Source organism: Chrysochloris asiatica, unplaced genomic scaffold (assembly GCF_000296735.1).
Source record: "Chrysochloris asiatica unplaced genomic scaffold, ChrAsi1.0 scaffold00008, whole genome shotgun sequence".
Classification (NCBI taxonomy): domain Eukaryota; kingdom Metazoa; phylum Chordata; class Mammalia; order Afrosoricida; family Chrysochloridae; genus Chrysochloris; species Chrysochloris asiatica.
Genome location: NW_006408526.1, coordinates 23350525 through 23365984, shown reverse-complemented (window position 1 = coordinate 23365984; position 15460 = coordinate 23350525). Strand labels below are relative to the sequence as shown.

The following is a 15460-nucleotide window of genomic DNA, read 5'->3' as shown; positions in this document are numbered from 1 at the left end:
ACAAGCACTGGACTGCTAACCACAAGGTTGATGGTTCCTCAGAAACCATCATACAAGGTCTCTATGAGTTGGAACTGCCTCAATGACACTTAATAACAACAAGATAGAGGTTCAGAGAAAGAGGAAGACCCTCAATGAGCTGGATTGGCACACTAGGGGAAACAATGCACTGAAACATAATAACCATCATGGGAATGGTGAAGTGACAGGCAGGGTTTCATTCTGTTGTACATGGAGTCCCTATGAGCCGGACCCACCGGGCATCACCTAGCAACAGCCACAGACCATGACTACTATGCCTTCTCCATCCCATTGCTCTCTTGCCTCCAGGTTTGTTCCTCCCAGATTCATCCTCCTCACAGTGAAGCCAAACTTGATGCTAGCACTCCGCTCATCTGCTGGAGAAGGTACAGACTCCTTACCATGGCATATGGGGCACTTCATGATCCAACCCCTTTTATTTCTCCAGGATCATGCTCTGCTATTCTTCCTTAAATTCGAGAGTCTAGTACCCTCTACCCAGAGTCCCTGGGTAAACAGTTAATGCACCCAGATGCTAACCAAAAGGTTAGCGATTCAAGTCCACCCAGAGGCAACTGAGAAGCAAAACCTAGCATTATACTTCCAAAAAAGCACTCATTAAAAACTCTATGAGCACAATTCTGCCTTGACACACACAAAACCATCACCAGTCAGAATGGATTCAGTGACAATTGTTTGTTTGAACCCTGTGCTCACTCCCTCCTGTTTCCCACCTCCATGCTTCCCAGATTGCCTTCATTTTTATTTCTGGGTACCCTCGGACATTTTATTCATCTTACTGGGCTAACATTTTTTTTCCTCTTTGATTCAGGTTTTTGTTTTGTTTTGTTTTGTTTTGCTTTCAGAAGCAAATTAGGTTTATCATCCTCCACAATCCCCCAGACCAGGTTAGATTGTTGTTGTTGTCAAGTGCTGTCGAGTTGGTTCTGACCTATAGTGACCCTGTGTAGTTTCCAAGGAGTGACTGGTGAACTTGAACCACCAACTTTATAGTTCAAATGACTTTGCAGTCTGGCGCATTAACCCACAGCGCCACACCAGGACTCCCAGGTTAGATTGTTGTTGTTGCAGTTGTCAATTGCCGTAGAGTCAATTCTGACCCATAACGACCTGTATAAGGTTTCCGAGGAGCAACTGGTGAGCTTGAACTGCCGACCTTGCAGTTGAAATGGCTTTGCAGTCTGGCGCATTAACCCACAGCGCCACAGCAGGCCGGCATCCCTTTTTTTGTTTTTGTGCTGTTTGGTATAACACGTGTATGACTCTGAAAGGTCAGGCTTGAAATCCGGGTTCTCCTGAGGTCTTGTTGCCAGTGCTACTGCTCAAATCCACACACGCACTCCTCAGCCTCCCATATTATCATGTGCAGTGCCGTGGCCAAGCAGTTCCCACAGTGCCAGTGCCAACAAGGCAAAAATTCCAATTCTGACTCTTTCTTCATATCCAAATCACAAAAGGACCTTAGAAAATGCTCAATGATAAAAGTATGCAGGATGTTAGTGGGTGGCAAATACCATAGATAAAGACATCAGAGATCAGCAGTAATGGTCATAAAAGGCACTATTCAGGGGAAGCAAAGGAAAAGGAATCAGTCAAGTGAGTGGGCTTGAGATACCCTCTGTAGAACTAGGTCGCAAAATCAAGTCAGATTGCCCCAACTCCAACTTTAACCAACTCTTCCTCAAATGTATGCTATGGTCAGAATGGAAGCAAAATGAAAGGATGTGACCTTCCTAGTACAAACACATTATTAGAACATCAATACAAATGCAATGATCTACAGAGGCATCATTGTTGTATACGAAGGGAAGTAGCTCAATCCTATATGTTGTCATTGTGATGTGCCGTGCAGTTGGTTCCGACTCATAGCAACCCTGTACAGGGTTTCTGAGGCTGTAAATCTTTACGGGAGCAGAAAGCTTCATCTTTCTCCCACGGAATAGCTGGTAGTTTCGAACTGCTGACTGTGAGGTTCGCAGCCTGATTCATAACCACTACGCTACCAGAGCTCCTTCTATATATACTAAACTCAGAATCAAAGCTCTTATGCTTGACTTCATCTTTACAACCCAAGCCAACTGAACTTCCCATCCATCTAGGTCTTGTGTAGGATTTCTACATTGAGTGATATAAACAAAGTGCTCCCCTCACATTCATCGCTGTAGAAAACAAGTCTATTTCTCTGACTCAATTCAAGATTGCCTCTTTTTTTAAAAAAAAAGAAGATTGGGAAGTTCATCACCCACCTTTTCCATGATGTCTTTGTCCTACTGATGCTTCCCATACCAGTGGACTTATTCACCATCCAGTTTGGTCCTGGGGGTTAAGTTAAATTAGTACTCAGTGGGTTCTAAACTGTTCCACTGTGGATTAGACCAAGGCACTCGTTCTTGATTTAAACAGTCAATTGGACTGCCATTTGCCAGTATGGTGATTTATGCTTTGGCAGGCTTTGCAGATCCATAAGTAAACTAGTAGATTTCCCTGACACAGTAATCGGCCTTACTGTCTAGAGTCATCACACATTTTTCTTATACATTGAATTAATATAGAGAAGCAGGATGGTTGATGGTTTCATTTGTTGTGCCATTAATGAAACATAAAACAGATGTGTGAAACACTGTCTTAGTAATAGAAACTGCATTACAAATTATTTATCTGCAGAAATCATGTTCTGAATGTAAGACGGGAACAAAATGTAGTTTTTCTCTTGACAGTACTAGGTCAAACTATATTAAAAATCCTATTAAGCATTAAGTCTCCTGCTGCAGTTAAATATAAAATACAATTTGTTCTCCCATTAAAGCCTTGTGAAATCAACATTACCTTGGACCCTGTGTGTGTGGCTTTCACCTTTCTTTCTTTCTTTTTTTTTTTTTGCTGGTTACTGCCCAGGTAATTCACCAGAAGACAAGAGAGAATGAGAGAAAGCTCTGTATTTTCTTACATTCTCCCTGTGAAGATCATACTAGTGATGAAGTATTGTAGGAGGAGATAAAGTCAGTCTTGACTTTAACTTTGCAGCTGGCTGGTATTGAGGGAATGTGTCTATCACCTTGATTTTCATCCTTTAATATGCAAAGAGAAACATGGCATGCTAAATTCAAGAGGGAGTATAAAACAATCATCTAAAGAAAGCCTTGGCAGTATCACAAGGTAGGAGCTGTAAATTGCAATTGCTTTTCTTGACTTGGATCATTAGGATAGCTAGAGAGATCAGGTGCTCAGGGTAAGTTACATTCTTGGACTCCAACACTCACCAGCAACTTTCTAGGAAAGGGAGTGTAAAGAGGAAGTGTGAGAAAGGACCAAAATGGCTCACTAGGGTCAGTATGTTTGGCAAACCATACCCTTCTGGCAACCTTCCCTCAGTAATCATTAGTTACCATGCCGATGTTGTTGTTAAAGCCATCGAGTCAGTTCTGGCCCATAGTGCCTTTGTATAGGGTTTCTGAGGAGCAGCTGGTGAGCTTGAACTGCCAACTTTCCAGTCCAAACAGCTTTGCAGTCTGGCGCATTAACCCACAGTGCCACACCAGGACTCCAGTGACCATGCTAGGCACTGTGTTAACTTTCTCTGAATTCACATCCGTATGTTTCTCTACTCTGCCCTTCATCTGATCTTGTGTAATGCCAAACAACCATTATCTGCTCATTCTAAACTCACCAGCTACTCCTTGTAAACCCTGTAAGGGTCGCTATGAGTTGGAACTGACTCGACAGCACTGAACAACAACAACCCATGCTATACAGGGTTGCTATGAGTTGGAATCAACTTAATGGCACTTAACAACAACACATACAATATTATACATATACAAGGTAGCTTCAAACATTTCATGGAAAAAATCCATTATCTTTTCATTCCACAAACTTTGTGTCATTCCCTCATAAACATACAAACACATATATATACACATATATAAAATACTCATATATATATATATATATATATTTTTTTTTTTAATGTGTCATCCTTACTAGATGAGCCACTGAAAACACAGACTATGAAAGTGTGTGTGTACCAACTTTACATGGAGCTGAGTCTCTAGATAAGCAAAGTATTATTGAAATAGAGGAAGAAGGTAGGAGGTCTCACACTCCCCAACCCCAGAACCTACTGCACAGCCTCAATAGTCAAAACAGCCTGGTTTGGGTACAACGACAGACACGTAGCTCAATGAAACAGAGCTGAGAATCCAGACGTAAGTCCATGCACCCAAGGATAGCTGATCTCTGAAAAAGGATCAGTCTATTAATTGTGGAAGAGAAAGACTTTATCAAGTGGTGCTGGCTAACAGGGAAGAAGTCATTAGGCTGAGTGAAATTAGTCAATCACAAAAGGATGACTTTAATGTAATATCACTACCATAAAAAGTCAATGAAAGGTTTACACATAGAAATATTCTTTGAAGGTTATCAGGGGTGGGAAGGGATGGGAGGGTAAGTCACTAGTGGATAGACATGCATTAACTTAGGTGAAGGGAAAGACAATATACAATAAAGGGAGGTCAGCACCAAATGATCAAAGCAAAAGAAGACACTAGAAGGAGCAAAGAATTAAAGGCAACAAAGGTAAATACTATGACATATCCAGTCCTGTAATAACAATAATCTACAAGTAGATATATAGATAGACATTTGAACTGAAGGCAAATGGAGCTACAACCCTGACTATATATGGTTGCTGTTGTTAAATGCTGTTGAGTCAGTTCAAGCTCATAGAGACCCTATCTAAAGTTTCCAAGGAGTGGCTGATGGGTTTGAACCGCCAACCTTATGGTTAGCAGTCTAGTGCTTATTCTACAGTGCCACACCAGGGCTTCATATGTAGGTTAGGCAGAGGGTATTTCTACATACATATTTATATGTGCTCCAAATATATCCATGTATATATGTAGTAGAGCATACTAGCACAAAGTTACGAAAACTTCTTAACCACTTGAAGAAATGAGTTACCAGATCTGAGGGCTCAGGGTACACCATGGTCAACTAGTATAACATAATCCACAAAGCCAATGTTCTACATCCTACTTTAGTGAGTGCTGTCTGGGGTCTTAAAAGCTTGTGAGTGGCTGTAAAATATGAAGCACCAACCATCCCTCTCACGACTCTCTTTACTTCTCATGTTGTTGCTAAGTCAATTCTGACTTATGGTGACCGCATACAGGATTTCCGAGGAGCAACTGGGTTTGGACCGCTGATCCTGTGGCTCAAAGTCCAGTGCTTATCCTACAGTGCCTCACACCAGGAGTCCACTACTTCTCATGAGGGTTCAATAATTCCTTGCAGTGGTCACAAAGAACTCAGACAGCTTACTCACAGTTATGAGGTTTATTAGGGAAGTAACAGGTTACAGTTTGGGGTCAGAAAGACTCAAGGCACAGTTGTTCCAGCCAGCTGCTGAGGCCATAGGACACACCACTCCACCATCAGCCTCAACCTAAAGGTACTGGACTCTAGCTCCATGGGCCAGCAAACTTAGCTCTCCACCCCTCTCTCCAAGTGCCTGGAGGCATCCCAGTCTATAATCAAGCTTCCTGTCCAAAGTCAATTAGCTTTACTTGCTCCATGACCTGGGAAGTCCACAGCTCTGTCTTGTGCTCTGATTCTTGGTTCTACTGCTGCTCTGCTACTTCCCCAGTGTTATGCCTTTCTGTCCTTGGGTTGAAGCAGTTCAATGCACAAGGAACTCAGGGTCCAAAGGACACAATCCACTCCTGGCTCTTCTTCTTGGATGGTAGTGAGATCCTCCTTCCTGCTTCAGTAATGGCTCATTCTAAACTCAGGCTAGAGTTTCAATTTTTTACAATTACAATGAACTCTGCTAACACCCACAGCTGAATCATGTTATCCTATCAGAATCTTCTCCCACCTTCTCTTACCCAGACCCAGCAGGGCAGAAATGTTGTTTGGTGGGAGCTACAGACTATGGCTAGAATAGACATTAGATACCTCACTATGCCACAGTGATCAGCTAAGGTATAACTATTGGCATGTCCCTGTGAAAAGCAAAGAAGAGAGAAGAAAATCAAAGACACCTGGAAACACACAGTCCAAAGGACTTACCGACTGTGTGAAGCCAGAAGAATTATATGACGTCTGACTACCATTACCAACCACTTTGAAAGGAATCACAATAAGAGGTCCTATATAGAGTGGGAGAAAAATGTGCAACAAAACTCAAAATCATAAAAAAAGACCAGATTTCCTGGTAGAAAAGAGATTGGAAGAGACCCCAAGACTACAGTCCTTAATCACCTTCCAAGCCTGGAATTAAACTCATCTCCATGGTTCAATGTTCATCCAAACAATAGACAGGCCTTTTGTTATTGTTGTTGTTGTTAGGTGCCATCGAGTCAGTACAAACATAGGACCCCCTGCGCAACAGAACAAAACACTGCCCGGTTCTGGGCAACCTCACAATTGTTGCTACGCCTGAGCCCATCGCTGCTAACACTGTGCCAATCCATCTTGTTGGGAACTATAAGGTGAATACTAAATGATACCAGGGAGATATACATTGCTTGAAATAATCAAACATCTGAGATGAAAAGGGCAACATTTGCCCAAGGATTAAGCTCAGAAGGCAGGAAGAAATAGGCAAGAAGGACAAATGGAAAAAGTAACCACAGGGAGGAGGAAGTGGGAAGGGTGCTATTACATTGTAGAAATTGCAATAAAGTTCACACAAAAAAAAGACATGCATGAATTGTTAGCTGACAAACCTATTTGCTCTGTAAATTTTACCCAAATCACAATAAAAAGTAAAGCACATGCACACGTAAACCAATAGCCCCCCGACCACACAAAAAAATAACGCTTATAAAACTGGATATCCATTTTCAGACAAATGAAACATAATCCATACTTCACACCATACACTAAACAAACTTAAATAGATCAAAGACACAAATGTAAAACCTAAAACTATAAAGATTATGGAAGAAAAACTAGGTATAACACTAGGGGCCCTCATGTACAGCAAAAAGATAATATCAAACACAGCCAAAAGCACACCAACAGCAGACGACAACTGGGATCTTCTAAAAATTAAACATTTATCTTCATCAAAAGACTTTGGAAAAAGAGTAAAAAGAGAATCTACAACCTAGGAAAAAGTTTTTGGCTACAACATACCTGACAAATGCCTAATCTTTAAAACGTATAGAACACTTCGACATCTCAGAAACAAATGGACAACTCAATAAAAAAATGGACAGGACATAAATCAAAACTACAACGAGATATGAGATGTAATCTCACCCTGGCAATAACAACACTGATGAGAAATAACAACAACAAAACAGAGAATAACAAAGTTGGTGAGGTTGTGGGAAGATTGGAATTCTGTGGGAAATTGGGACAACAAATGGTCCAACCACTGAGGAACTTCCTTAAAAAGCTGGAAAAAGAAATACCATGTGATCAAGTAACCCTTCTCCTAGGTATAGACCCTAGAGAAATAAGAGCGTTGACACAAATAGACATATGCACACTCATGTTCATTGTGGCATTATTCACAACTTAAATACTGAAACAACCTAAAGTGTCCATCAAATGAATGAATGAACAAACGGTGGTATATATGTGCAGTGGACTACTAAGCAACTATAAAGAATAATGATGAATTCATAAAATATCTCACAACATGGATGCATCGAGAGGTCATTATGCTAAGTGAAATAAATCAAACACAGAAGGACAAATATTGCATGAGACCACTATTAATTATAAAAAGCCAAGAAAAGGTTGACACAGAGAAAGAAAAATTCTTTGATAGTTACAAGTGAGAGAAGTACGAGGAAGGGAAAATCACTAACTAGATAGTTGGTTGCTAATGCGATCAAGTTGATTCTGTCCCATAGAGACTGTATAGTGTTTTCAAGGCTGTAAATCTTTACAGGAGAAGAAAGGCTCATCTTTTTCCCATGGAGCAACTGGGGGTTTTAAACTGCATAGTACACAAGAGTTAATTCTGGTGAAAGGAAAGGCAACACACAATATGGCAGAAATCAGTAGAATGTGCCAAGGCAAACATGGAGAGGTATATGAGAATAAACAACACCGACAGTAAAGGCTTGTGGCACTATAGGATAAACACTGGACCGCAAGGTTGGTTTGAACCATAAGGTCGGTGGTTCAAACTCACCAGCCACTCCTCGGAAATCCTATACAGGGTTGCTATGAGTTGGAACTGACTCAACAGCACTTAACGATAATAAAAAATAGTAAATACTATAACATATACAATTCAGCAACAGCATAGTAACTTAACAGTTTGTGAGTAGATACATAAGTAAACATGTATGCTAAATAGGTGAGGGAGGTCATATGGGATTACACACATGTATTTAGACAGCATGTTTTTGTTGTTGTTGTTAAGTGCCGTCGAGTCAGAAACCCTATCCAGGGTCGCTATGGGTCGGAACCAACTAGACGGCATTTAACAATAATTATGGTCATCACTAGTTCTGGTCTCAGATTGGAGGAGGCTATGGTTCGTGTGGACCAGTAATCCTTTGGACAATTGTTTCCTTGAGTTTTCAGTTTTCTTTAGTCTCCTTTGCTCCAGGCATGAAGAGACCAATAGCTGTTCCATGGATGGCTGCTCTGCAAGCTTTTGAGATCCCAGACGCTACTCACTAGATTAGGATGTAGAATATTATCTTTATGAACTATGTTTTCCCAATTTACCTAGATATCCCCTGAGACTACAAGTCCAGTGGTTTAGTCCTGGTGTCTAAATAGTTTCTATAACTGTGCCCCATATGTGTTCTATTATAATGAGGGTAAGTTAAAAAAAAAAAAATGCTAATAGAGTTCAGTTCACGCATGTAGAGGTTTATTTCAAACAAAATGTGTTTAAACATGTCTTTGTCATCAGTGGATGGCTGAAGACAAGTTCTCTCAGTAATATACTTGTCTTAGTCTCCTTGTTGTTATTTTTAGTGCTGTGGAGTTGATTCCGACCCATAGTGACCCTGTATAGGGTTTCCAAGAAGCAGCTGGTGAGCTTGAACTGACTTTGCAGTCTGACACATTAGCTCACAGTGTCACACCAGGACTCCTTAAGGTACCTTAATAAACAAAGGTCCAAGCAAAACAGTGGCTTCAGAAGACAACTCCTTCATCAGTTAAATTCAAGGCAGAGGGGTCAGTTCAAAAGATTATAATGTCTGTTCTTTGAATTCCAAAGGTGTAATCTTGACAGCTTTTCTCTAAGGACACAGATCCTAGTGTGGCACTGTAGGATAAGCACTGGACTGCTAACCACAAAGTCAGCAGTTCAAATTCTCCAGCAGCAACTTAGAAGGAAGGATCTATAAATCTTATAAATACAGTGTCACTGTGAGTCAGAACCAACTCGATGGCATTTAACAGCAACATTTTGAAGAAGTTCTAAGACAATTGCAAGCTGCATTGGTGAGAATAAAGACAGGAAAGTTGAAATGAGAAATGTTTTTCAATCACAACAATGCACCTGCTAATTCCTTGGATATCCTTCAAGAATTTCATTCAGAATCTTATTCTATCTGCCCTACAGCCCTGATCTTGTCTCTTCAGATTTCTTATTGCCCCCTAAACTCAAAGAATATTTAAAGGGAACCTGATTTGAGTCCTTCAAGAATACCCAAACTGCCGTTTTGACATTGTGTAAATTGAAGAGCAAAGATTTCTTTGGGGAAAGAGTTGGAGAGATGAAAACAGTCTCCAGAAGTCTGCAGACCTAGACAGAGGATATAGCAAGAAACAATAACTTCATATTGTCATATTTTTGTTTAATAAAACTATGATTTTGTAGCAATACTTTTTGATCTACTCACATATATGTGTGTATGTGCATTGTTTGCAAGATGTAGATAACAAAGGTCCATCCTAGTGTGGTGCTGTGGGTTGATGCGCCAGACCGCAAAGCCTTTTGAACTGCAAGGTTGGCGGTTCAAGCTCACCAGCTTGAAATGTGCTCCTTAGAACAACCAACTACACAGGACCAAAAGGACACCATTTGTCAAAAACCAAAGATGAGATGACAGGAAGAAATAGGGAAACTGGATGAACAGAAACAGAAACTCAAGAGGAAATGGGGAAAAAGCTGACACAATGTAGAGATAGCAATCAACAACATGAAACAATTTGCATATGAGGTGTTGATTGCAAAACAAATTTGCTATGTAAACATTCACCTAAAGTACAATAAAATGTTTTTTAAAAAGTGTTTGTGTCAGCACATTTTATAGATATTGTTAAGTGCTGTCGAGTTGGTTCAGACTCACAGTGACCCTATACAGGGTTTCTGAGGTTGTAAATCTTTATAGGAGCAGAAAGCTTCAGCTTTCTCCTGCAGAGCAACTGGTAGGCTCGAACTACCAACCTTGTGGTTTGCAGTCTAGTGATTATCCTTTAGCGCCACTGCACTAGAAGATCTTGGAGAGGAACCTCCCGGCTATATCTCTCTCCCCTTATAGCACAACTGAAGGGAAAATGAGGTTTGCTAGGAAGTTCTTGCACAACAGCCTCATATTTAGTATAGTTCCTAAAACTTTTAAATCTTGGCATTTTGTTTACAGTCAAGGGGCCTAATTAGCAACAGGTCTGGATCATGAGGAGTCAAGAATACAGATGTGGAAGAGACACTGTAGAGAGGCGTGGTGGATTTGGGCAGAGGCACTTGCCATGATCACCCAAGGGAGACTGGTAGCAAACAGAGGCCGTTGTTTCAAGTGGGTAATTGAGTTGAGTGGGCCTGGAGGAAGTAGCAAGAGGCTAAAGTAACTGGGGCAGTGGCCAGGGAGACTCCCTGTACCCAGTCGGTTACATGGACAAGCAAGTGCTTGATATCAGCATGTTATCAGACCGGATCCTGGTAGAGAAGTGCTGATGGGATATTGGCTTGGGTCCCTTTAAACAGATTCCCATGAACCTCTTCATCATGTACATGGCTGGCAATACTATCTCCGTCTTTCCTACTATGATAGTGTGTATGATGGCCTGGAGACCTATTCAGGCATTTATGGCCACTTCAGAAAGCTCAAGCCAGAAGTTTCTTCAGGGTTTGGTTTATGTCACTGGGAACCTCATGGGTTTGGATTTGGCTGTTTACATGGACAATTGCCCACACATGCATCAGATTGGTTAGCCTTTGTTGAGGCCCCTGAGAGAATGGAGTTTAGTGGTGGTGGATTGCTTTTGTGAACCCAGGAAAGAAGCAACTGGCCCCTTAAGGATTTGTAGCTCATTTATATACTTCTTTAGGACCAAGGGTTCCTCCTCAGTATTCTCACCTTAAAAATTACCACTCATGCTGACAAGAGGAGACACACAGTACAAGAACAATGTCCATACTATTATAAACATAAAGAAACTATACCACAACCCCTGACTGAAAATAATGCAGAAAACTTTATTTGCTTCCAGTACAGAGCAAAACAACAAATAAAACTATAACTCTGTAAACAGAATGGGTGCTGCTAAAACCACAGCAGCATCTCCTCTTAATAAATTAATTGCTATGAACAACAACAAAAAACAAGAATACAGAGGTATCCCTCTGGAAATCATCACATTTCTAATAAAAACTAGTGATCAACTTAAAAAAATAAATGTTTTAAATAAGTATTTTATGTTGATGAATAATTTGGGTTTTAAATACTTTGACTTAGAGAAAATCATGCACGTTTACATGCATCCCCCAAAATAATGATTAAATAGTACATGGAGCCCAGGTGTGGTGCTGTAATTGAAAGGTCTATAGTTCAAACCCACCAGCCGCTCCTTGGGAACCCTATGTTGTTGTTGTTGTTAAGTGCCTTGGAGTCCGTTCTGACCCACAGCGACCCTGTATAGGGTTTCCAGGAGCGGCTGGTGAACTTGAACTGCCGACCTTGCGGTTCAAAGTGACTTTGCAATCCAGCGTCTTTACCCACAGTGCCACACCAGGACTCCTTGGAAACCCTATACAGGGTGGCTAGGATTCAAAACCAACTCAACAGCACTTAACAACAATAGCATTATGTGGTAGTCACAGTGTGTGCACTGGAAAGACCCAATGTCTTTACTCCAGGGGCTCGTAACAGAACTGATAAATAGGAATGCAGATGGGTGGGAACACTTGAAGTTTAGTGAGATAACATGATGCATGCCCTAGTGGGGCAACCAAGAAGGGCTCTGTGGCATCTTAAGACATCCACAGCAGAGAATCCATGGAAGTTTGCAGAAAAGTTCATCCAAGAAGGGGCTGAGTCAACAAATAGATGGTAATGCACTTTATCTGTATTAAAAACAAAGAAAGTTAGAAAGGGAGGGAACTAACAAGGGAGAGAGAAAGCAAAAGAAGAAAGGCAGGCCAACAAGTAGTGTAGTATAAGGGTGAATTCTCCTTTCTGATCATATCTGCCAGTCAGTTGTCTGCCATCATTACCTTTACTTTACCAACACCTCCACTGTTAAGTTAATTAAACAAGAGAGCAAACAACAGATGGTAAATAATTAGTTTTCTTTTTAAACCAATTGTCCAAGCCCGTGTTTTCATTATCAACAATAATTAATGATCAAGGCAACTGTGCTAGCATCGCTGAAAAAGTCCTCCTGCTGCCTGAAACCATCTACACATTCACAAAAGCACATGCACAGGCAGATGAAGAAATAGTAAAGAAGGAATATCTTCAGGGAGCAAAACTGGGTTTGGGTTAGGTATGAAGGCCTGTGTGTCCAATTCCTGTTTCTTCTCACTAGCTTTATAATCATTAACTTCCCACAATGTGTTAAAGCTACCATTAAACTTCTTGAGAAATCTTGACTGTGGAAATTTAGAGATACTTAAAATATTTATTAGTACTCTTAAGAACAAAAATTATGGGGAAATGAATTCTAAAATCCTTGCTTATGTATTGAGAGACACCAGTCTTACCTAATGCCCCACATGACTTGGTGGAAGCAGTGTTGGTAGGTAGCAGGTCACAGCTACCTGCTGAGGGATAAAACTGAGCTATTTTCATTCAGATAAATTTCATTTGGGCCTGGACTTGTGGACATGCAGTTGTTCCTTTCAAGGCTAGATCAAAGATATTTGAAGGTACACCTTGGAGGAGAAGATCCAGGATAGATGCCAGGTCTGTGGCAAGGCTGACAGTTTTCATTCTGGTGACTCTGCTCTTCTGACTGTTGTTAGTTGTCATTGAATCTGCTCTGACGCAGAGTGACCCCACGTACAACACAATGCCATGTTGCTCAGTCCTGCACCATCTTCATGATGTGAGTCCATTGTAGCAGCAATGCTATAATGCTTCCCAGCCCAGGGGTCGAGTCTTCCAGCACTATGTTGGATGAATAACATTCTGGTGTGACCCAGAAGGTTTTGGGTGACTTATTTTGTATAAGTAGATTGCCAGGCCGTTCTTCCTGTTCCTTTTAGTCTGGAAGCTCCTCTGAAACCTACCCACCATGAATGACCCCTGCTAGAAGTGAAAACATTGGTGGCATAGCTTTCAGTATTGTAACAAAATGCAAACCACCAAAGTACAACAAAATGAAAGAGAGAATCTAGGCTCTCACTACTAGAAGACATTTAATGTTGAACAAATATAAAAGGCAAAGATGCTTTGGTTGTTGCAGAAGAAGAGGAAAAATTTTTTTTAACATACTAAAGCAAGCAAGGTGGTCTTAAATCACCCTTACTATGATTTGTGATCTGATAGCTCACCCATTGCTGGTTACTCAACACACCAGGTAAGAAAGCAAATCCTCCTTGATGAAAATCTGGACTATTCCACAGGTGGTGGGCAGAATTGCTTTAAATAACTGTGTCTACTCAACTAGAACAAGACCGTTAACAATGGTCATCCTTTCTGTAAATGCTTATTCAAAAACTTTTCTTCTTACTATCATCGTTCTTACAACCTAAACATCAGCTGTGAATGCCAGGAACCTCATAGAGAGCAAATCTTCTTCAGAAGAGATGTCTGGTGAGACTAAACATCAACACTAAGCCGGCAGCCTCTGCTCCCAAGCCAAGGAAAATCAATCCAGCTCCTTTTTCAGGAGCAATGATGTGAATGTTAGGCAGTTTGAATTTAATGAGGTCCCTAGAGTTTGTGGGAGGAGGAGCCAGTTTTTATTTCCCAGTGGCTTGACTCAACAGGCATGCCTAATGGAGAATTGGATGGGAAAGGAGGCCTCACTCTTGGAGGGGCTCCTCTTTATGCTGCAAATTTTGGAAAAGTTGAAGATTTAGGGTATGTTGGTGAGGGAGCCTGCCAATGATAACAAGTTTGAAGAGCTGCCAGGCCACGGTTTGCAATCTTGCTGAGGACTTCTGGGCTGAAATGGAGACTTTGTTCCTGCCACGAAGGATAAGCACTTCAAACTCTTTTGCTCACATTGAAAAGGACCCAATCCCCCCGGAAGTGCTGATTTTGCACTCTTTATTTGCATTGAATCATTTAATCCCCTTCCTGGGCTTGGCCCTGACTTGTTATGGCTCAATGTGTGAGCTCAAGGAAGGCAAGAAATGCTGACAAATACGCCTGGAGAGGTTGGCAGAGGCCAGGATTGGAGAACTTCTCAGGTCAAGTTTAGGAACCAGAATTTTAGCCTATAGAAGATGAAGAACCATTGAAGAGTAGTTACCTGAAGAATGACAATGTCAGATTTGTGCTTTAAGTAAGACATTGTGGCATCCAAGTGAGGATAGAGTTGATAGGTGTTAGATAGAGGACATTCAGGACTCTCTACCAATAGTTCAAGTAACCCTGGTTGCAAAGTGGTTAAAGCACTCAACTGATAACTTAAAGGTTGGTGCTTTGACCCGTTAGCATCGGTGGAGAAAGATGTGGCAGCTGCTTCTGTAAAGATTTATAGTCTTGGACACCCTATGGGGCAGTTCTACTCTGTCCTATAGGATTGCTCTGAGTTGACACCAACTTGATGGAAGTGCGTTTGGTTTGTTTATAATTTTTTCAGGAGTTCCTGGGTAGTGCAAACAGTTAACACACTTGGCTACTAAGTAAAATGGTGGAAGCTTGAGTCCCCCCCAAAGACTCCTCAGACAAAAGCCTGGTGATCTATTACCTAAAAATTAGCCACTGAAAGCCCTATGGAGCACAGTTCTACTCTGGCACACATCTGCACAGTGGCAACAGATTGTTGGTTGTTTGATTCTATCAACAGTTTAGGGAAGGACACTCAAGCACTCACCTGTCTCCTGAGCCCAAGGACTCAGGTATGTCCATTACCTGCTGGATACTTTCACTTCAGTTCCCAACAAACAAATCAATCTTGCCCTCTCACCTCAAAATCAAGGTAAGAGGGAAAGGTTTATTTGTTCCTGATATCCTTTTCTGCGAGTCCTGATATGATACTATAGGGTAAACACTGAACTGCTAACCACCAGGTCGGTGGTCAAGCCCACCAACCACTC

General features: G+C 41.2%; 1 pseudogene; it reads left to right on the top strand.

Moving 5' to 3' along the window:
- The first annotated feature begins 10719 nt into the window (after positions 1 to 10719).
- Positions 10720 to 11238, top strand: LOC102813862 (annotated as a pseudogene).
- Positions 11239 to 15460: the final 4222 nt, after the last annotated feature.